Source organism: Triturus cristatus, chromosome 7 (assembly GCF_964204655.1).
Source record: "Triturus cristatus chromosome 7, aTriCri1.1, whole genome shotgun sequence".
NCBI lineage: Eukaryota > Metazoa > Chordata > Amphibia > Caudata > Salamandridae > Triturus > Triturus cristatus.
Window position 1 is genome coordinate 920,091,589 of NC_140590.1, and position 24,306 is coordinate 920,115,894.

Sequence of the window (24,306 nt, forward strand, 5' to 3'; positions counted from 1 at the left end):
TCACACTACCCTTAGGCCATCAAATCAGACATGGGTGGCGCAGTGATTGAAATTAAACCAAAGTGACATCTGTGCAATATCTCTGGGATACAGCAATGCAAGCTATGCATAGGCACAGGAATGATAGGAAGTGTCAGAAGCCATACAGTGACCAGGCCCACATCTGTGTCAACTACCTTGACATGTGTATGCCACCAGCACAACATACATGGCTCATTGTCACACTCCCTGACTGTCAAACCCAATTAGGACCTTGACACATACCCCTCATCTACCCATCTTACACCTGCACTACTCAACACCTGTCAGAAACACACATAAAGGTGCAAATAAGGTCCTGTGAGTTTACTGACAACCAATCACACACCCTGGTGTTTATCTACAAATGTCACTCTCCCACTCAGGGATGTCTGAACCAAAGCTGTTCAAAAACCAATAGCCAAACACAAATCTTGTGGATAGGCAATGTGACCCTAGACAGAACAGGAATACACAACACTTTCACTCTGGAAAAATGCACAGACACCATACCCCAACCCAATGAAACATTGCATTATCAAATGCCTATCATGAACACTAACTGTGATCAATGAGACAAATCAGCTAACACAGACATAGACACCACACCAGTTATCTAGTGAGCATGGTGTCAATGTGTACCACAAGCATGCACATGCACAATCCTGACAAGTGACAGGTCAAATATAGGCGGACATAGCACTATTGTGCACTCAAAACAAGCTCCTGAACAAGACTCCACATTGCTGCATGTGACATTCACACAAGAAATGCACACTACACATTCAACACACATCGGAATGTATTACAATGCACAAACTACTCTCACACAATGTCATGCAAATAGAACATCACACACACATGCACCTGTAAGTAGAAAGATCCAACAGAGGCCAAACACTGCTTCCATCAACAACAAAAACTCAACATATGCAAAAAACAATTCATCACATAGTCAACTCAGCTGGACATCAGGGGGATGCACACCAGGCAAGTACAAGACAACATACAGTGACAGCACTGCATGCACGGTAAGTAGTGTGTGAACACCAACAAAACCAGTATCACGCATATCTGAGTGCTCTAGCATGAACTTTCACACCACAAATCATCACAGCACACAGATCACATCACACTCAGGAAGGGTAGCAGTACCTCAGCAAATAGACATACAGCTTAGCCATCACCCACAGCTGCACAACTCAGGAAAACCCAGATGCAAACAACATGACTAGAGGACTGTGATGCTCAATCATATGCACTGCACATGAGCAACCATGACTGCAAAGAAAGTAGAAGAAAATAACACATAACTAATTGTGAAACTGTCCTGAGTGTCACATTGGTCCTGTACACAGATCATCCTGCCACAGTATAGTATCACACTATGAAGTGGTGGGGAGGGTCACACACTGGCAAGGCATGGGGTGGAAGACATGAGACTGAAGTGGTGTGTACATCAGTATTGGACAGGTGAGGCATCAGAAGCACCTATAGGGGATAGTGTGACTCTTCATACCACATAGTATACTTGTCCCAAAAATGTGTCAAGTGACAGCAATGCATGAGAAAACTCACAAATAATGTCCGTGTGGCTGAGCAGGTCAGCACAGTGAGCATAAACTCAAACAAGACCTATGGCAGATCAACAAAGCACAAGACAGAATTTGCAGTGACACACTCTGCAAACTCACAACTTACAGGGACAACAATTAGGTGTCCCCCAGGAGTGCAAGGACACACCGATACACTGCACAGTGCTCAACCCACAACTCCTCTATGTGCCCACAATCTGAAGCACATGTCTGACAATGTAAACACACAGGAACTCATTACCTGGATCATACATGTGTGTAGTTGGCATGTACATGGGCACATACACCTCAACACTACTGACAATGATAGGCCAATCACACTTAATGACTACTCAAGTGCACACATTCAAATTTCCCCATGTGACTATGAAGACAGGCCTACACAAGATGACTACACATTAACACTGCTGCTGTTCACACATCAAGAAAGATCCCACAGATATGATGGACCCTGGCCACCCCACGAGTAATCCTGTGGATAGAATTCACCTCTGTTGTGGTAGTGCATCCTAACATGATGTGTGTACAATTTAGCAAACCTGACCATAGAATGATCAGGATAAGAGTAGATTATCACAAGCAACCATCTTTGCACCCTCAAGCCTCAGAGTCAAGAAGAACAAAAGTGCCTGTCACCACTGGCAACCTCTGAAAAAGTAAATCAAGCAATTGCCAATGTGAAAGTGGCACACAGAGCATGTGTCACATGAACCTATATACATAAATACAACTTTTTATTTAGCAAGGGCAGCGACAAAGCAGACAACATCAGTAACAGTCTTTATTACATAATATCCAGATAGGCATCAAAAGTGCAAACCATTAAGGCCATTGGCCAGTACAAATTCCTAGTATGCACATGTGTGCATGACAAACTGCACAGGAAATGGGTATTAAAAGTAACAAACAGCAAGGCCATTGGCCAGTCCATATTTCTAGTCCGCACATGTGTGCATGAGAAACTGCACAGGAAATGGGCATCAAAAGTAAAAAACAGCAAGGCCATTGGCAAGGCCATATTTCTAGTCCGCACATGTGTGCATGAGAACTTGCACATCAAATGGGTAACACTGTCCACTGCCGTGGAAAACACCACAGCTAAGGGGCTACTTATGGGAAGTCCAGGCACTGCTCTTGGAGTAATGGTGTGGGGAGGATGACTTGGCTTAAATATTTGGCTTTAAGTTGAACTAGGAGGGGGCTGATTGTTGGGGCCAATTGGAGGACTGGACCTGGGAGAGAGAGAACCAGCTGAGGTAGAGGCATCCTTGGCTGTGGGAGCCTGAGGGCTGCTTGGACCGGGTAGAGTGGTGGCACGGGGAGGTGGAGACATGCTGGGTGGAGGAACAGTGGTTGAGGATGAATGTTGAGGGCTGGGTCTCAAATGTTTGGGGATTCGATAGCCCATAAGTGTCTTGGCCAGAGTGGGAAGTGAGGTGAGCACAACAGCCTCACTCTCCACCAAAGGTGTATCAGGTTTGATTTGATTTGATTTGATTGAGAGATTTATATAGCACACAAATGCCCATGGGCATCTAGGCTCTGTGCGGATGTGTCTGCCATACGTTCAGTGGATAGGGTGCAGATTAGTTGGAGAATAGCCATGTTTTTGGAGATTTTCTAAAGGAGAATAAAGTTGGGCTATTTTTAATGTCTATAGGAAGCGTGTTCCATAGTTTCCCTGTGTTTAGAACAAAGCTTCTTCCTCACCAGCGAGCTTTCTTAAATTTGGGTATCTGGAGTAGTTTACTCTGAGATGAGCATAGGTTTCTGGGTGGATGATACCAGGTGAAATGTTGTTGCAGGAACGCAGGTGCGATTCCATGAATATCTTTGTATGCTAGACAAAGGGATTTAAATTCTGTCCTCTTTTTTATGAGAAGCCAATGGAGTTTTTTTTGGCCTGGGGAAATGGACTGAAACTTGGGGATATCCAGCAACAGTCTGGCGGCTGCGTTCTGCGCCCGCTGGAGCTTGATCATGTACTGTTTTTGAAGGCCCACTTATAGGGCATTTCCATAGTTGAGTCTAGCCATGGCTAGAACCGTCACCAGTGTTTTAACTGCCTCACCGGGGATGAACGTGCGCTCTTTTCTGATTGACTTTAAAGTTAGAAAGACCAGAGAAGAGTCCTTGTAGTTCTGGTTTTGAAAGGTCAAGCTCACCTTACATACTGGGACTGGAAGGGTTCCCATGCCAGGAGGCCACCAGTTCTGAGACCAAAAAGAGATCTCGAATCTCAGTAGGAGAACCTCTGTTTTGCTTCCATTGAGCTTAAGGCAGTTTGCTATCATCCATTGGTTTACGCGGGACAAACATTGGCTACAGCGTTCAGCGTTTTCCCCCTAATTGTTTGAGATGGACATCACTATTTGAGTATCATCCACATAAGAAACCAATGAGAAGCCAAACTGTCTGATGATGTCAGCTAAAGGGGCCACATTCAAATTAAACAATGTGAGGGTCAATGAGGAGCCCTGCGGCACCCCACATGGAAGCGTAAACTGCTCTGAGCAGGAGTCACCAATCTGGACATAATGATCTATTGTTCAGATAAGATTTAATCAGGTTCAGGGCAGAGTGCTTGATTCCTGCCTCTAGGAGCCTTCTGATTAGGATGTCGTGGTTAATGGTGTCAAAGGCTGCCGATAGATCCAAAAGGATCAGGGCGGCCTTGGCATCAGTGTCCAGTATTGCCCGGAGCTCCTCTACTGCCTTAACCAGGGCAGTCTCCGTGCTGTGCCCCTGTCGGAAAACATATTGTGAGGAGTCTCACAGGTCTGCCGAAGAAATAAAGGCAGTTAGTTGGGAGTTTAAAATGTTTTCCAGGACCTTAGCGGGGAAAGGAATCCTGGTGATAGGTCTATAGTTAATGGTGTCACTAGGATCTACATTTTTTTTTTAACAGAGGGTTATTTGAGACCACTTTCCACGCATCGGGGAAGATGCCTGAACTGATAATTTCTATGAAAAGTATACTGAGTTGCTCACTAATGCTGTCGGGTGCCATATGAAATATTTTTGGCGGGCAAGGGTCTGTGGGTGCTCTGGATTTTATTGATCTGACTGCCTGCAGAATCTGTTCCATGTTCGGTGGAACAAAGGAATCCATAACATTGTGAGAGCCTGAGAGTGCAGTCAGTGCCCTTATGTGTGAGAGATTCAAAGATAGTTTGCATTGTTTCCTTAAAAAACCCTGCAAGTTGATTGCAGAATTCCACACTGCTGTCTTCTTTTGGTGGTTCAGGTAGTTTTACTAGCCTCTTTAGGGTTGCAAAGAGTGCTTTGCTGGAGTTGCCTGCCTGTTGGATTTTCTCTGAGAAATAACTTCTTTTCTTCTCCAAATTAATTTTTTTGTAGAGAATCAGTGACTATGTATATGGGATTTTATCGACTTCAGCGTAATTCCTTCTCCAGCGTCTCTCTAGTTTTCTACAAAGTTGTTTTTGTGCAGGCAGTGCGTCACAGAACCAGGGTTCGGATTTCTTCATGCGCTTACTGACAAAGCTTTTTTCCGGGGCTAATATATTTATTGCAGTTTTCATCCAGTTGGTAAAGCTGCCCATTGGCTCTGCCCGTGGGGATTCGCTGAACCTGGTGGTATGCTTGGGATGGCCTTGCCACTTCCCCTGCATCCCCTGCTTTCGAGGTAAACCCCCCGCTTTGCTCTCTTGTCCCTGCTTCACAGGGTTGTGGGTGGGAGTTGAAGTTGGGGGTGAATCTGCCAGTGAAATGTGTTTGGACTTGCAGGCACCAGGTTCACAGCAGACAGGGCAAGTGTTTGTGGGTCTTTGGGAGCAGGTGTGGGGATGGGAGTGCCCTTTGCTGGTGGTAATTTTGATGAATGTGATGTTGTTGCCTGCTTCTTGGCCTAATGCCCCTGAGTGTCACTCGATGGGCATTTGTTTTTGCGCTCATGTGTGCCTGTTTTGTGTTGTGGTGATGGTGTCTGTGCTTTGGTACGCATTGAGTGCTGCTGTTGTATGCTGCGTATGCAGGACTTGGAGCCTGAGGGCTCTGCCATGTGGGCATTCTCATCAGGTAGTGCCACTGGCAGGGTGGTTGCTGAAGGGACAGGAGCTGGACTGGGACCCTGTGACTGCTGAATGGCTGCCGTCACTGTGGAGGACAATGACTGGACAGTTTGGTGTAGGCCACCCTCGTCAGAATGAATGCCCTCCATGAATGCAACTACCTGTGCCAACTTCTTGTCATGTTCCTGGAAGGCATTCAGGAGAGCAGTCTGACCCACACACAGCTGGAACAAAAGGTCTACCACCTCCACACTGAGACAGGGGAGACAGGGGCAGGGGCAGCGTTGCCTGGAGGGAAGGAGACTCTACCCTTCCTAGGGCTGCAAGCACGGACAGCACTTGTGGGAGAATCCGGGAGGGTGGGCACTGGACGATGTGTGGCGGAAGAAGAGGCAGATCTGGAACTTCCTGTGCCCGCCAATATAGAGGAGTCACCGCTAGAGTCTGAAGATGTGGAGGGTGGTGTTTCCGGGTGTGAATCATCCGGGGCACTTCTGTCCCCCTCTGAGGCGCTGGTCACATCAGTGTCAGTGAACTCATGTGTAGCAGTTGTGCCAGAAGCTTTCCCACTGTTGTCCCTTCCCAGTCCTTCCATGTCCTCAGTAGATGCTGCAAGAGACAGAGACATAGGTACAGTATAGTGCCATACACACAAATATCATATGCAAGCATAGCACAAAACTTTAAAATGATACTCCCATGTGGAACTCCTCCATGCACATTCAGCACGTGCTACATTTATGCAATCATCAGAAGATGCATGGAAACATGCATAGTTGATAGTAATGCTCCATGTGGCGTTGGCACAGCCAAATAGCTGGCCCTGTGCCTCCCTGTAACCACACATACTATTCTCTGTAAGCATACCTACGTGCCTGAAGGTAAGATAGCTATACATCAAAACATGTTGTCTCTGTCACATATGGAGTCTCTTTAAGGGAACACCACAGATACAAACTCCAAAGTGTCCTTTTACAATGGCTACAATCTCCTGATATCCCCCATGTTGTGCTTCAAAGCACAACCACAGTTGTACATTGTTGTCAGCTGTGTAGATTTGACAAATTATCTGTTGTGCACAGCACACATCTATGAATGCACATTAACATGATGCTCACTGCTGTTCACTGCCAGGTGATGTCTATGACACATACTGCAACATATGTCACAAGGCCACATCTCATCTGTCAATGACAAGGGTCATGGTTTTAAACACATGAGAAACCACATGTTGTACAAATGCAGAACAGCTGCACTCAATACTGAGGCCACTTAGAAGCCATTGCATCACACTAGAGACATCACAGAGCTTCCCACTGGCTCACGGTTGGGATGAATGCAGTCACTCACACCCAAAGTCACACTTAGCTGAATACTCACCCCCAACTTGCTGCTGATGGGCCCTCAAGCATCCATCCAGCTCTGGCTGTGTCACTGCCAAGATGCGGGTCATTAGTGGTGTCTTGCTCCTGCATGCCAACCTGCCACTCCAAGAGAGCACTCCCAGCGTCATCTCTGCCACGTTTTTGCTCAGCTGGCAGATGTCATCCCACCTCTTGCGACAGTGTGTGTGCCGTCGGTTGGAGACACCCAGAGCCCGCACCTTGCGTGCAATGGCCCTCCATATCGCCGTACGCTGGTGGACCTTAAGCTGCAGGCATGGAAGACAAGAAGAGGAAGTTTCAGTGACACCGTTTAGTACAGGAGCATGAAAATACATAGCACACTAATACATAAATGTTGAGCAGAGGCCATACAGCATGACACGTAGTACACTTGCATCGAATAATCTCATAGAAATGTATATGTGTATGATGATGGATACAGCACATAGCCGTCTCATACATATGCAGAGTGTCAGCACAACAACCAATGTGAAAATGACCCTCATCTGTGATGCAGTATGTGAGTAAGCATGACATACAACACATTGGAAATGATGTGTTGGGGCAGACTCACTGTGTCCAACACTACACACCCCTCAATGTCCTTGACCAGTGAATGGCTACATGGGTCACATTTAGGGCCATGATCTTACATTCTCACACTCTTCTCACAAGGTGTAGTACTGTTTTGTGCAATCCTCAGGCCTAAGATAGCTCATTGAGTAATAGGGTGGTGGACAACACATATGTTTCACTCAGTCCATTTAGCGATGGGTCCTTGTAACATTGGGAAGTTTCTGTGCAGGCCAGAAGGACTCGCACTGAGGTTAAACGTGGGCAATCAGAGAAATCACATGCATGTGCAATATGAGAGGATAAACAGTGTCTACACATGCAAGACTGAACACATAATGAAATCAATAGAAGGATGACATCTGCAACTTACATTTATCTGATATGTCATAGGTGAATTACTACCAACAGTGTTACACTCAGGCATTGTACTCTTGTGCATAATGCACACATCACCATAGGGGCAATTTGAAAACACGTCATTCAGTACCCTCTGGACAAAATACATTTGTAATGTCACAAATGAGGATGTGAAGACTTAATGGTCTATGACATCACATAGCACAGGCAATGTTTGTTCAGACTTCCACTGTCTCGAACCAGCAGTGTAACTGTATGGCTGCAACAACACTGCATGTCACTCCCATCCTTCAGTGCAGTCATGGATCTGTGGAAATAAGGCTACACACCCCATTGACATGAAGTCAGCATGCTAGGCAGTGTATCACACATTTACATTACCTAGTCTCAGACCAACGTTTGTTCATTTTTGCTGAAGAAGGGCTGTAGAAGTGTCCATGTTGCCATCCTCCCCACATACTCAAATGCAATTCTTAATAGGCCATGTATGGAGCATGCTATAGGAAAAACATGGATGCATGTACATTGACTTGCACTCACAGGCACATACTACTGCAGAGCAACACCATATGAGCATTCTGAGCACTCTCAAACTTTAACTCTGAAACACTTACCAGTACATCTGGCGCACCATACATCCTCCCATTCTGTGCAAGGACCTCATCCACCAGGACCTCCAGCTCCTTTGTGGTGAAGAGACGGGACCTGATGTTCTCAGTTCTCACCATCACTGGGTCCAGTATACAGGAACAGCAGCAGTTGGTGGTGCAGAATGGCAGGCTGCAGTGTCTGAATGCAAGTAAAATGTGTGGCTCTCTCACAGAGATTTATAGGCCCCAGGGGTTGTTTCAGTGGTACTCAGCTGCTGCAATTGGTCTGCCTGGTTAGCATTTTTCAGTTGTATCCAATAACCGGGACCGTGGAAGCGGAGCACGCCTAACCCGGTTTTCAAAATTGCATTGCACTACCGCGATCGTGGTTCCCATTGGTTGCAATGGCATGGGCATTGGCGGTGTCACACCGTGGGGTCCTGGCACTCACTACCACAATCCTGCATTGTTCAATTGTGGCCAATGCCCGGGCCCACAGTAACAGAGCACGCCGATCGTGAGTTTCAAAATTGTATTGCACTAACGCAATTGCAGTTTCCATTGCCTGCAATGGCATGTGCTTTGATGGTGTCACACTGCGGGGTCCAGGCGGTCGCCACCACAATCCTGCATCTTTCAATTGTGGACAATGACCGTCATTGCGGTGGCGGAGCACACATACTGCACATATGGACACATTATGCTCTAGCAATGGCAATAGCCAATTTTCATCATTGAACTGTCACAATGTATTACAGCATCTGTTTGCACAATTGAATGCTAGTGTGACATTAAACTCACTGATGCTTACACATGCTATGTTAGTGCACATGATTACATGCATTGGCATGTACTTACTCACATGTCACCTCTGATATTTGCGAGTATGTACACAGATTTGGTGTGTAATGGAGTCTCATATTTGTGAACATGTCAAGGTGTGAGATGGCTAATCAACCCACAGTAATGATGGGCTGACCACATAATCTGTCTATTTCACTGTGCACATTGATGTATTTATTTTGATAGTTGATCAGCTTACATTCACTGTGCTCATTGTGTAGAAAAGTTGTGCTCTGTGCAACTTAAGCAAGAAGGTGTGATAGGTACAGCAGCTATGTAGAAGTCAGCAGTGTTGCTGTTTCCAACATGTGCTGTGTCAACTACTCCCAGGGCTGGGGATACAAGATGTAGGAGTGTGCCATTTCCCATTCACATAGTCAGATTCTGTTTTGGAGGTAGTCTGTATGCACATACTGACCACATGTACAACTACATGAGATCAAGGTGTCTCTGCATGTGACTTGTGCATTAGCTGTTGTTACAGTCCAGTCATTGATGGCGCTGCATCAGCCAAGATTTAAGATGTTTGACACAACTCATAGGGGAATAAAATTGACGTGTCCCCTTTCATATCATGTAGGAGATGACCAAATGTGCATCGTCTGTTCCCAGTGCTGGTGAACATGGAGGATGAGGACATCATAAGGAAATTCCGTCTGGATCGCCTTACCCTTCAAGACCTATGTGGTCAGTTGGAGCCCCATCTTAGGCCTCTCAGAACCTATCCGACTGCTTTGACATCAACGGTTAAGGTGATGGCGGCCCTGCATTTCTTTGCAACTGGTTCGTTTCAGTACACGGTCACCATTGCCGGTGGGATGTCTCAAGCTATGTTCAGCATGGTGCTACGTGATGTCCTGTCTGCAATGATGACATACAAGGACCGCTACATCCACTTCCAAAGAAGACATGAATTGGCAGATGTGAAGGGTGATTTTTGTGATCTTGGACACATACCTAATGTTGTTGGCGCCATTGACTGCACACATGTTGGCGTAGTTCTACCACAGGCATGTGTGCACATCTACCGGAACAGGAGACATTTCCATTCCATTAATGTGCAAGGGGTATGCCAAGCGGATATGATTATCTCCAATCTCTGTGCCAAATTCCCTGGTTCTGCAAATGACTCCTACATACTGCGTAACAGCATCATCCCACAAATGTTGCAAATCTGCATCTGAAGAATGCGTGGCTTGTTGGTGAGTATGCAGAGTCAAGTAGTGTGCTGTATTTGTGACATGCTGTTCTCAGCTACTGTTTATATTAGTAAAGTGCTCTCTGTATCTCACACCTAGGTGACTCTACATATCCCGACCGGCCTTGGTTGCTGAGCACACTGAGGAATCCAAGGACCCCAGTCCGCTACAAAGATGCACATGGGAGGACATGTCGTGTGGTGAAGCATACTTTTGAGCTTCTGAAGTCTAGATTCCGGTGTCTGGACAAGAGCGGAGGTGAACTACTCTACTCTCCCCAAAAGGTGTGTCAGATCATAGTTGCATGCTGCATGCTACACAACCTGGCCTTGCTCAAAGAGATTTCCCTGCTCCTGGACGATGATGAGCAGCAGATGCCCCCCCTACAAACCCACACATGTCCAGTGACGACGATAGTGGAGATGAGGAAGGTGTTGACCTGCGTCAACAGCTCATTGACAACTACTTCCCTTGAGTGTTAGTGACATTGTACCACAGTGACATTGTCTGTTGTCTTTGGTGGTAGTGGCAAGGCATAGATGATCTTTTTGACTGCTGTCTGTTGTTGGCTCTGTGCTAATGGCTGATGTGTGTGGCACTGGGTATTTTCATCCAGGTACCTCATGTCTATGTTCATGTTGTTGTTCATTGTCATGTGTGCTGTTTTTTGCACGATGATGACTAGTGGTGTGTATTAGCTGTAATGGCATCACCTGACAAATAAATGTCATTCTCTTGTGTCTTTCTAGGTTCCTTCACCTTCTCACTGCCTCGTCACAATCAGAGCTTGTGGTACATTGGAGTCTGAGTTGACATGGTACATACTGTGATAAACATGGAGCTGACACAAAGACATAGGTGTGTAAAGAGTGTTTATTTACAATAAGTATTTGTGACAAAGAAGTGATTATTTACAAAATTGTGCAAAGTGAATTTACGAGTTTTTTTTTTTTTTTAAAAGCTTTATTTCGACAGTTCGTCATAAAAGCACAACAATACAACACATAACGCACAATAAATAAGACATATTACAATACAGTTGCAAGATAAAATAATTATTAAATTCCATATACTGTCGGATATCTAAAAATTATTAAAATAGATATTACTGTAACAGCTGTTTCCTTGCAGTTCTTATCCTCCAAGCCCAACCCAAAAATTTAGCTAAACAGCAGGCAAAGAAGGGACGAGCGTCAGAGTGCAATATGCGTAAAGCTTCCAAGTATGATCTTGTACCTAGGCTCCTACATAAAGGCTTCAGCCATCTCGACCTAGGCACAGAATAAGCATGGCACTCGAACAACAGATGGGCTATGGACTCGACCCTTAAAGGACAAAAGGGGCAGTAAGGGACAGTTTGGTATGGAGGTTTCCAGGTAGACGTAAAAAATCCTAGAGGAAGAACACCCACCCTGAATTTAAAGTATAATGCTCTGTCGCCTGGGTTGGAGATTGCATCCAAATAAGGTTCTCTGAAAGGGATCTCCTTAACTAACAAAAACTGGGCGACAGATTTACAATGATTGGGGTTACACAACCTCTCATTATCCACCCAGAGCCAATAGATCTTCTTGAGCATTTGTTTTGAGGGTGCTGTTCTATTGACCCAAGCATCTCCTAAACCCAGGTCATAGAGAAGTCGCTTAACCTCCCTGAGCCAGATTACCTTATACCAGCCGGATAAGGATAAGATTTCGCTAAGGGCATCTGCATAACTACTCAATTCAGGGACATTCCATATCCTGGCCCATAGTAAAAGGGGACGTAACCTAGCTTGCTCACTGATTGAGCGTGTGCCTGCATCTAACAGGAGAGGAATTGAAGGGGTACTGTGGGGTAACTTCATAAGGTCTTTATGAAAATTATTTTCGAGGTGTGACAAAATGTCAACTCTTTGTATACCCCATAATTCCGCACCATACAGAGCTGCACTCACCACCCTTGCCCTATAAATATCAAGAAGTGCCCCAATAGGTTTTAAAGCTGAGGCACGTTGTTCCTTGAGCAGGGCCCCTGTGACCCTCTTGTGGGTCAAAAACACCTTTTGGTGGTGCGCCTTCCAGCTCATATTGGCACACAGACGGATACCTAGATAGTCAAATTCGTTGACTCTATCAAGGGGAACAGAGTCCAGGGAAGGAGGAACAGCCACTTTCCTGGGAGGGTTAAGAACAAGGAATTTGGTCTTGCTTATGTTTATGGACAGGCCCTTGGTATCACAAAAGGCCTTAAAACTAGAAAGCAACTTTTGGATACCTGCTGGTGACTTTGAAATTAGGAGGGTATCATCCGCGAAAAGGAGCGTAGGTACTTTTCTGCCAGCCAAGGATGGTGCGTCTGACGGCTGTTGGAGCAGATGCTCCACCACTCCGTTAACATAAAGAGAAAACAGAGTGGGGGCAAGCACACAACCCTGGCGGACGCCCCTATCTACGGAGATACGAGGTGTTTTCTCCCCCTGGGTACCCCACCTAATCTGGGCAAAGTTGCTTTCGTGGAACTTTATAAGCAAGGCCAACAAATAGGGAGGTAAACCCAACCCACCTAAGACATTCCACAATTGGACTCGTGGGACCAGGTCGAAGGCAGTTCGCAAGTCTATAAAGACTAAATACAAGCTGCCCCCACCCAGCACAACCACTTTCCAATATATCATTAAAAGGCGAAACTTCTGCTCGATGGTACCCATCCCTGATCTAAAACCTGCCTGGAAGTCTGACAGAACCTGGTTTTCTTCAACCCACTGCAGGATCCTACCTAGTACCACTTTGCCCGCAACCTTTTGTGTAGAATCAAGCAAGCTAATAGGACGATAATTAGCTGGGTCGTCCCGACAACCTTTTTTAAAAATAGGGACGACCTCAGCACCCCTCCATGAGTCAGGGAGAGAACCTCCCGACACAACCTCATTCAAAAGAGAAGCAATTAACCTACTCCAGGGTAATGGATATTTCTTCAGCAAGTCACCCGGGATTCCGTCCGGTCCGGCAGCCTTGTTAGAAACAATACAACTAATTGCCCTTGCAACTTCCTCGGTGCTGAAGGGGCAGGCATTAATGGAGATCTCAGCTGTTAAGCTGGCGAGGAGGCCCATGTTAGGATGGGGTACCCCACTTTGGACAGAGTAGAGTTTAGAGAAGTGGGCAAACCAAAGATCACCAGGAATATTGCAGGTAAGAAGGGAATCAAAAGGTTTGTCCCTAGCTCTCAGCAGCTCCCAGAACCCCTTGGAGTCTTTCCTGGAGCTTGCCTCCACTAGATCCCACCAAAAACTATAATCATGGGCCTCCTTTGCCTCTGCCACAACTTTTTTATAGAGTTTCCTCGCCCATCTAATGATGCCTGCATCCTTACTTTTCACTGCAGAAATAAGTTCCCCCTTTGCAACCCGACATTTAGAGGAATACCACTTGTTTCTTGCCCTAGGAGCACTTTTTGCAGAAACATTCACGCTGGGTTGGGGTATAATAAACAAATCACTTAACAGCGCAATGGTTTCTGTGAATAATGATGAAACAGATTGACTGGTGGTACCCAGGACTTCAAGGCGCGTGCCCGATGCTGCCATAGTGGTCCCTGCCTGTGCCATCCCTTCCTCATCCGCTGCTACTTTAGCCCACTTTAGGCGCCTGCCACAGCGCGAAGGAGCAAGCTCATGGGAGGTTTTCCACTTGTAGGGATTCTCAGCTGCGTTGCCAGCCTGCCAGGGGGAAAACAATGTTAAGGAGAGAGGGTTGTGGTCGCTATCGCAAGACGCAATAACCTCCATATCATAGTGGAGTGACCACAAATTATAATTCAACACAACATAGTCTATTCTAGAAGTGTGTCCCAACCTGTTATAGGTGTGCGCACCCAAAGGATCCGATTTGGATCGACCATTGGTTGGTCTTAGGTCATATTCCATACAGAGTGCATTGATGTCTACCGCACTCTGGGACCATTTAGGGATCGGGTCTAGGGTCAGGGTGGGAAGGCCTCTCCTTATATCCTCATCCCAGGTATCCAAAATATCCTCCCTGGCCAATGGCTCGAAACAGCAATTAAAGTCGCCTGCGAGAAGAATATAGGAATCAATACAGCAGGCGGATAAATCATTGCTTAATCCTGTGGAGGATAGAGTAGAAGACCCGCCCCTAGCCCCCCTTAAGTAGAGGTTAAAGACCTCCAGCTTCCTGCCCCCTGGGCATAGGATGGTTATCCTCTGAAGATCAGGAGAATGCGTAGGCTTTTGGGTTACACTTAAACCTAAAGCAATATTAACCCATATAAGAAGGCCGCCCGACGGGCGGCCTTTATGTCCATATTGATAGGAAGCTGGAACAAAGTAGGTCGTAAAACCCACTCGGTGCTTAGGTTCGAGGCACCACGTTTCCTGCAAAAGACAGATGTTATAAGGGTCCAAAAAGGCATTCCATTCAGGGATTTCAAAATTACGGGCAAGCCCTGCTACATTCCAACTTATAATCTTTAGCAAAGGGACGTCAGGGGTAATCTCCCTTGGAGGGTTATCTACTGTGGCCAGAATGGACGCAGGTCCTACCCCCTCCGCAGTAGATCTATTTAGCCTAGGCAGTGGCTCAAACTGATGGTGATAGGGAGCTATTGCTACATCAGTCAACCTCCTGAATGATGAAACATTTTGGATTGACGAAACATTCTGAGTTGGAGGCAAGGGGATCGTACAAGATGGATTCAATTGATCCCTTACTACTTGGGAGTCGGAAATACATAGCGTATACAAACTCTCCTCTATAGGTAAAACAGAAAACGTTCCCTCTAGACTTGGGGGGCTAACAACCGAAGGAACAGGCGCTACAAGAAAAGAGTCGTTATGCCCCAAGACCTGTGAGAAGGGGACCTGGGGAACCGGTTGGCATACGAGTCAATCTACCTCCTCAAGCCCAGCAAACCGATTCGAAGTGGAGAAACCATACCAATTTATACATGGATCTTGAAATTTTTTGGGATGGCTCCTCCAGTTATGGTGGTGTACTACAGACCAGTCCTCTTCCCGTGTGTATCTAGGACACGGTGGGTAGAAAAAGGGCAATGGCCTTGGTGTAACAAGAGAACCTTCACCAGTAGGCCATGAGCAGATGTAATGTGCCGTGTGAGGATCCTCAAAGGTCACCACTATACAGTCCCCGGGACTAGATTTCTTTGAGGGGCCCACCCAGGGGGTTCTGCGTACCATCAGAATTCTACTTCTCTGTCCAATAGAGATTGGTCTATTCACGTTAAGCCAATGGATTGTCTTGTTCTTCAGAGACTCATAGTTCTCATGAAGGCCACTTCCTAACTCGGGGACACCCGTCAGCACAACCACATGATCAATGGCCTCTGGAGGGAGATCAATGTAACCCCCTCTAAAGTTGTTCTTAGCGGGAGGGCTCTTAGATGAATGTAACGCCACTTCACTAGGAGGGGGACTACGCGGTGCACCAACATTGGATTTAGCTAATGGTTGAGGGATAGGACGCTTTAGAGCCTTAGGTATGGAGGCGGTGTTACTAGGATCCACACCCACAGTTCCTGATATAGGAATCAAACGTGCAGTGGCAGGGACAGGAAGGGAGGTTTGCGGGACTTGAGGGGTTAAACCATGAGGAGGTGGCTCAGCAGCAGGAAAACCCTGGTTTTCTAGACTTCTCAGGCCGAGAGTGGCCAGAGCAATAATGCTCTTTTCCATCTCGAGCAGATTATTCTCAATGCGTGAGAGTCTAAGATCGAGAGGGGAAAGAAGTTTTTTGAGGGTTTCCCAAACTAGACCTATGAATTCTCCTTCATTACTTTCCCCATTCTCTACATGTAGGCCCTCAACCTCTAGCTCCGTGACCGTAGGGGCAGTCAAGGGAGCAGAGACTGGACCCTCTTTAACTCCCACATGATGTGGTTGTTCCCTGGGTACACACCCTTCTATAGAATTTAGAACCGGAGCACAAGTCAAATTCGGGTATTGTGCAACCACAATTTTGGCCTTCTTGCGACCATAGGCAGACCGAGAGGTGCATTTTTTTTTCGGTCGATAATTTTTACTAATAGTGCGCCTGGGTGGAAACATAGCAGGGGTAGAATTGTTAGAACTAGCATCCTGCTTAAAAGGCGTATTAAGAGAATTCATTGCACTATCCTGAGTCAATGGCTCTAAAGTGGGGGGTAGTGTGGGGAGAACCGGGGAGTGATGACCGTCAACCTGTGTAACTACACAATGGGGGATAGCTGGGCGCACCGGGGTAACCGCAGTAGCTATATGACCCAGGGAAGATTTTTTTGACAAATCAATTACCTGGGACAGTCTCCTAGCGGATGCCAGTTCCAGGGAAACTCGAGTCTGGAGTTTAGAAATCTCATAGTCTATAGCTGTGTTAGTACGAGTAATAAAATCGTCCATTGGACCAATGATTGAGGGACCGCTATTTGCGGCCTTGCTCCGTGTTTGCCTTGTAGACATAGCTTGGCAACCACAACAACGGCAACCCCCTGAGTCAACTGTGGGTATAAAATAATAACTAATTAACAAATAAGGAACGACAGAACTGTTAAAATGATATGAGAGAGAGGGTAGCCCCGACCTGACCTCGCTGACCTCGAACGGCCTCAAACGGCCCACTCTTTGCCCGGTCTTCGCCCCGGGCTGCGTCCCGCGCGCGTCCCGCTAACGCGTATGAGCGGGAAGCTTATAACAGATGGGAGGTCTGAAAGGGGGCGGGGCCGGGAAGAGGAGGCAGGTGTGCTGGGTGAAGCGAGTGACAAGCACCCTGGTCCTCGCAGTCCCGGCTGTTAGAGCCCCTCTGGCGGCCTCAGCAAGATCAGCACAGCGTCCCAGGCAAACAGGTAGGTCCGGTGGGGAGAGAGAGCAAACTCCAAGGCGTCCCACAGACAAGGGCAGCGAGTGGCACCCGCGAAGCGGGGGCCGCTAGCAGTAATAAAGGAGATGGAGGCGAGGCCGGGAAGAGGAGGCAGGTGTGCTGGGTGAAGCGAGTGACAAGCACCCTGGTCCTCGCAGTCCCGGCTGTTAGTGCCCCTCTGGCGGCCTCAGCAAGATCAGCACAGCGTCCCAGGCAAACAGGTAGGTCCGGTGGGGAGAGAGAGCAAACTCCAAGGCGTCCCACAGACAAGGGCAGCGAGTGGCTCCCGCGAAGCGGGGGCCGCGAGCAGTAATAAAGGAGATGGAGGCGGGGCCGGGAAGAGGAGGCAGGTGTGCTGGGTGAAGCGAGTGACAAGCACCCTGGTCCTCGCAGTCCCGGCTGTTAGAGCCCCTCTGGCGGCCTCAGCAAGATCAGCACAGCGTCCCAGGCAAACAGGTAGGTCCGGTGGGGAGAGAGAGCAAACTCCAAGGCGTCCCACAGACAAGGGCAGCGAGTGGCGCCCGCGAAGCGGGGGCCGCGAGCAGTAATAAAGGAGATGGAGGCGGGGCCGGGAAGAGGAGGCAGGTGTGCTGGGTGAAGCGAGCGACAAGCACCCTGGTCCTCGCAGTCCCGGCTGTTAGAGCCCCTCTGGCGGCCTCAGCAAGATCAGCACAGCGTCCCAGGCAAACAGGTAGGTCCGGTGGGGAGAGAGAGCAAACTCCAAGGCGTCCCACAGACAAGGGCAGCGAGTGGCACGAGTTGTCAGTGATGGTAAATGAGACAAATAGAGTAGTCACTACATTGATATAGTCACACAGTCCAACAGACTCCTGCCATCAACATGGCAATGTGGGTAAGGATAGTTAACAAAGTCAATGTCAAGGGGAACACGGGTGCCATCATGGCTTGCTCAGCGACTTGCGTTTGGATGGTGCATTGCCACGTGATCCTCCCCTGGTGTTTCTCGGATGGCCCCTCATGTGTTTGGCAGGGGGGCCTCTGCTGCAGGCTCAGCGGTGTCTGAGGAGTCATTTGTTGCAGCTCACTCCTCTCTGTGGCCGCAGCTGAGGTGGTGGGAGTATCAGCAGGTGGGCCACTGGAGGGTAGTTGAGCTGTCATTTGGGCTGCATGTCTGTCCCTCAGAACACCCACAAGCTGGCCGATGAGGTCCACAAGTGTGTCCATGGACCTCAGAAGCAGGCAGAGCTCACTCACTTCTTCCACAACCTGGCCCATCTGTCCCTGGTTCTGTTCATATGCCCCAAGGCCTCTTGCAAAGGAGGCCAGGGCTTCGGTCTCAGTGTCCTCCTGTATTTGTCCCCCAGTTGCCCTCCCACCTGCCCTGCTGACATGGACCTGTGGCGTTGGCACTCGATGCACCCGCACACTCTCACTGGCATCCTCTGATTGTGTTGTGGTGTTGGTAACCACTGAGGCAGGGAGAGTGTTGCAAGCAGCAGTGGTGATGGTGGTGGTGGAGGCCGCACAGTTCGTTGTAGCAGGGGTCAGTGCTGTTGTTGTTGCTGCGGTGGTGGTGGTGGGGAAAATGAGGGCCTGAGACGTGGTGAACCCTGGCAGTCTGGAGGGGCCAGGTTGTTGCTCCTCATTCGAGGAACGTAGGAAGTCTGCATCCGAGAGTTCAGGTTCCGGGGCGGGGGAGACAGGCTCTGCAGGTCGGTGGGGTTTTCTGCTGCAGTTGCTTATGGATCTCCTGTTGAACGGAGGTTAAATGGTCATTGAAGTGCACTCCACAAGCTTGGTGTTAGACTTTTGGTTGTTATATTTGATACACCAAACACTTTACATTGCAATCACTTGGTATGGCTGCAAGATACTGAGCATCATGACATGATGTTGAGGTACATACATTACTTGTCCATGGTGTGACATGTAAATTGAAACCATGTGCCACGTACAGATTGTGTGATTACAAGGACATGTCATCATCTAACAACTTGCGGAACATCAACTTTATGTAATGCGTGTTTTTTGTTTGCTTTTCATGAAATCAATTTCAACTAAGCAAGAACTAGTCATTGTAATGTTATACATACCTTTTTCATATCATGTACTTTACTTTGTTTGTCAGATTGACCATTCATGTTTTGTGTTCATATGGGCCTTCATGCTCTGACACCACAGCACTTACAAATTGCATTCTGTGCTGTGCATTATTGTGCCATGAATTACTTTCAAATGTGACTTGGTGAGTCAAAGTTTAATTTCTGTGACAGTTACATGGGCTTAGTTGTCTGTACACTGGATGTGGCTTTTAGATCTATGCCAAGTTGGTTGACATGTGTGTGCTGCAGTGGTCATATGGATCCATGCATTTTGATAAGGATGGCAGGGGCCATGCACTGACTAGCTACCTGTTCGGTGACACAGTGGAGGGAAATGGCTGCCTCATGGTTCTGGTTGTGGGGAGTGCTTCATCCTGCTCAGCTGTGGGACAAAGGGGTCTGGTGGGAGTTGTAGTGCAGGCTTTCCACCTACAAACACCCCTCCCTGTTAAGATGGCTACCTACCTGTTAGGTGACAATGTGCAATGAAATGGCTGCCACATGGTTCTGGGTGGGGGAGTGCTCCATCCCGCTGAGCTGCGGGACAAGGGTACCTGGGGGCAGTTGTAGTGATGGCTTCCTACCCAAAAACACCCCTCCCTGTTAAGATGGCTACCTACCTGTAAGTTTGATGAGTGCAATGTAATGGCTGCCACATGGTTCTGGGTGGGGGGAGTGCTCCATCCTGCTCAGCTGTGGAACAAGGGGGCCAGGGGGAGTTGTAGTAATGGCTTCCTACCCACAAACACCCCTCCCTGTTAAGATGGCTACCTACCTGTTAGGTGAAGGTGCGCAATGAAATGGCTACCACATGGTTCTGGGGGGGAGTGCTCTATCCTGCTCAGCTTTGGGACAAGGGGGCCTGGGGGAGTTGTAGTGATAGCCTTCTACCCACAAACACCCCTCCCTGTTAAGATGGCTAACTACCTGTAAGTTTGATGAGTGCAATGAAATGGCTGCCACATGGTTCTGGGTGGGGGGAGTGCTGGATCCTGCTCAGCTCTGGGACAAGGAGGCCTGGGGGGAGTTGAAGTGCAGGCTTCCCAGCCACAAACACCCATCCCTGTTACGATGACTACCGAACTGTTAGGTGAAGGTGAACAATGAAATGGCTACTACATGGTTCTGGGTGGGGATGAGTATTCCATCCTGTTCAGCTGTGGGACAAGGGGGCCTGGGGGCAGTTGTAGTGATGGCTTTCTATCAACAAACAGCCCTCCCTGTTAAGATGGCTGCCTACCTGTAAGTTTGATGAGTGCAATGAAATGGCTACCACATGGTTCTGGGTGGGGGGAGTGCTCCACCCTGCTCAGCTGTGGGACAAGGGGGCCTGAGGGGAGTTGTAGTGATGGTTTCCTACCCACAAACACCCCTCCCTGTTAAGATGGGTACCTAACTGTAAGTTTGATGAGTTCAATGAAATAGCTGCCACATGGTTGTGGGTGAGGGGTGTGCTCTACCCTGCTCAGCTGTGGGACAAGGGGGCCTGGGGGAGTTGTAGTGATGGCTTCCTACCCACAAACACCTCTCCCTGTTAAGATGACTAACTACCTGTAAGTTTGATGAGTGCAATGAAATGGCTGCCACATGGTTCTGGGTGGGGGGAGTTATCCATCCTGCTCAGCTGTGGGACAAGGGGGCCTGGGGGGAGTTGAAGTGCAGGCTTCCCATTCACAAACACCCCTCCCTGTTAAGATTTCTACCTACCTGTTAGATGAAGGTGAGCAGTGAAATGGCTACCGCATGGTTCTGGGTGGGGGGGGGGGGTGCCCCGTCCTGCTCAGCTGTGGGACATGAGGGCCGGGGGGTTGTAGTGATGGCTTCCTACCCACAAACACCTCTCCCTGTTAAGATGGCTACCTACCTGTAAGTTTGATGAGTGCAATGAAATGGCTGCCACATGGTTCTGGGTGGGGGGAGTGTTCCATCCTGCTCAGCTGTGTCAAAAGGGGGCCTGGGGGAAGTTGTAGTGCAGACTTCCCACCCACAAACACCCCTCCCTGTTAATATGGCTCCCTACCTGTTCGGTGAAGGTGAGCAATACAATGGCTGCCACATGTTTGTGAGTGGGGGGGAGTGCTCCATCCTGCTCAGCTGTGGGACAAGGGGGCCCGATGGGGGTTGTAGTGATGGCTGCCTGTATACATGCCCACGTGGAAATATTGCTAGCTACCTTTGGGGTGATTAAGAGGAAGGAAATGTTAGATCTGTGAGACATGCTTTGGGAAGAGTGTGTTATACATAAGTGCATTTGTGTTTAGGAAGTGTAGCTTTCTAGTTGTGCAAGACAATACATAGCAGTGTAATGGGAGACATTTGTTGGTACTTACCAACCTCCACTCCCCCGGGTAGTCCTGTGATACTCTCTAGATGCACCTTCTCCTCCCATTCGGTGAATGTTAGTGGTGGAATGAGAGGGCCAATGCCAGTTCTCTGAGCCAGCTCATGGTACTTGTTGGCACGGTCTTTCACCTTGCTCTTGATGTCATGCCACCTCCTCGTGATGTCCTCCAGGGTCCGCGGGGTGGTCCCTACTGCATTGACTTTGTTGACTATCCTTTCCCACATTTTCTAGCTACTGGTGTCTGTTGGACCATGCTTCCAAATAAATGTGGTTCTGCTCTGATTATCTCATCTACCAAGACTGACAACTCATTGTCAGCGAATTTGGGCATCTTCTTCTGTGACATGGTGTGTGATGTACAAATGGGTGAAAAGTGCAGGTGTGAAGGTGGTTATGGTGACGTGTGTGGTGTGTGTGTGGTTGTGATGGTGAGATGTGTGCTGATTTGTTTCTCCTTTGTGCTGTGGGGTTGGGCCCTTCAGTTCTGGAGTTGTGCAAAGGATTCTGGGCAGGGAAGGGGCTGGTTTTATATTCAGCTATGTGGGTGTGTCAAAATGGAGTATTTATGTCAGGTGTGTTGTCTGGGTTGACCTGGGATTTGCATTTTTTACTTGCCATGGGGATGTGTCATTGGGGTGTGTTAGATGTTTTCTGAGGCTGAGCCATATATACAGCCACACTTGGTAGCCTTGTTGTGTGGTTGCTTTCGACCGCCATTACTCTTTCCGTGTGACCGCGGCAGTCGTAATACAATAGTCCTTCCGCTGGCTCTGCCATTCATCATTTGTTGTGATCGCGGTGGTCGGAAACAACAGAAAGTTCCGCTGGCACCGCCATTGTATGGTAATTTCACTTGCGGCCATTCCACTGGTCGAACGGTGGTTTTAGGTCTTTCTGCAGTAAATCCAACTGCCGCAGAGTTTCATGGAATCCATGCGCTGCGGTCGGATTTTTCTGGCAGTGCATCCTAATCTGACTGCCGGTTTTGCCGCGGTACATGCGGACGGTTAATTTCCGCTACCATGGTGGTCGGAATGCTTTTCCGTCACCCATCATAATCGGCCCCTATGTCTTCATGAAGAAAAAAAATCTAAATCATATCACAGACTAATAATGATGGCAAAACTATATTCCCTCAGAAGATTAGGGAGTAGTTTCTTTGTCTTAATCCCATTAATACTTTCAATCCCTTTGTATATCCTCTAATCGCATCATGTAAATCAAAGGAGTGCCGCCATCCACTCCTGAAAGCAGCAGTGAGCTCTGTATACTTGCTATGCACAGTCACACCACAGTTTGTTTACTCCCCCCCTCCCCCTGCCCACTTATGGCAGAATCTAATTGAGGTCACTTAATGAGGCAGGACAGCCCTGAGTGGATCCTTGGACCTGGTTCGCCTTACCCATGAATACTCTCTACAGTTTTTTCTTTCCATTACATTTGAAAGACTTGTTCCCAGATACCACTTGAGCAGTAGACAGAGCTGTTATTCATGCAACACACCTCTAAGGTACACACTAGGCACCTGTCTTTTAGTGTGTGCTACTACTATTTATCGTAACAATTTTTCTAAACCACAGACAACCTAAAACCACAGGTTTCAAGTACCCTTAAATCCTGGTTTAGAAAATGATTATATGCATCCATTCAGAGCTAAAGACTGTTGGTTTTAGGCATACACACTCCTCCTTTCAGTCGCTGATGGTTCCAGCGTCCATGTTTCTTAAATACACAGCTAGTCTTGGGGGATTTAGAGCTTGTGGCTTCAATTCAGATAATTTTAACGAAACAAATGGAGATGTTGACTTATGCAATTGTAGTGAAGTTTGCCCATAGATGTGCATTAGTTTGTAGAGAGCAAGTACAAACATGGAGAACTGGATCGTTTCTTGTGTAGCCGATTGTATGTGGCACAGTAGAATTTTGCCTCTGGCTGGGCTGCTGCTGAGGAATCGCCAATATCAATCTGGAAAACAAGGGAATGAAGAAGAGAAAGGAAGATAAAACAGAAAAGGGTAGCAAGAAGAAAGAAAGGTCAGGGGATAGGAGTTAAAGGCGGAAGGGTTAAAGAAAGATGTATGTAGGTGAAATAAAGGCCATACAGAACAGAGTTAATTTTTGGCTCTTGAAAAATATCAGAAAGTTTTAATAGAGGTGCAGTTCATCATCTTAAAGCATTGAATTTATCCCAAATCAGTAATGTTACATGGCGAGATCACACAACTCTCAGCCTTATTAAAACAGCCAACTAACCTATTAGCCAAAATAATAATCTCTGGTCAGAGCCTAGTTAAGAAAAACCTTACTAACATTGGCTTGACATCCTCCATACTGCTTTAGCTTTGGGTTCTGCGTGGCCCCTGAAGTAATTTCCCACGAGCATAAGTGGAAAAAGCTGCTCTTCACAAATTGAAAAACTCATTACTTTACGTCTAAAAATGGCGGCAAATA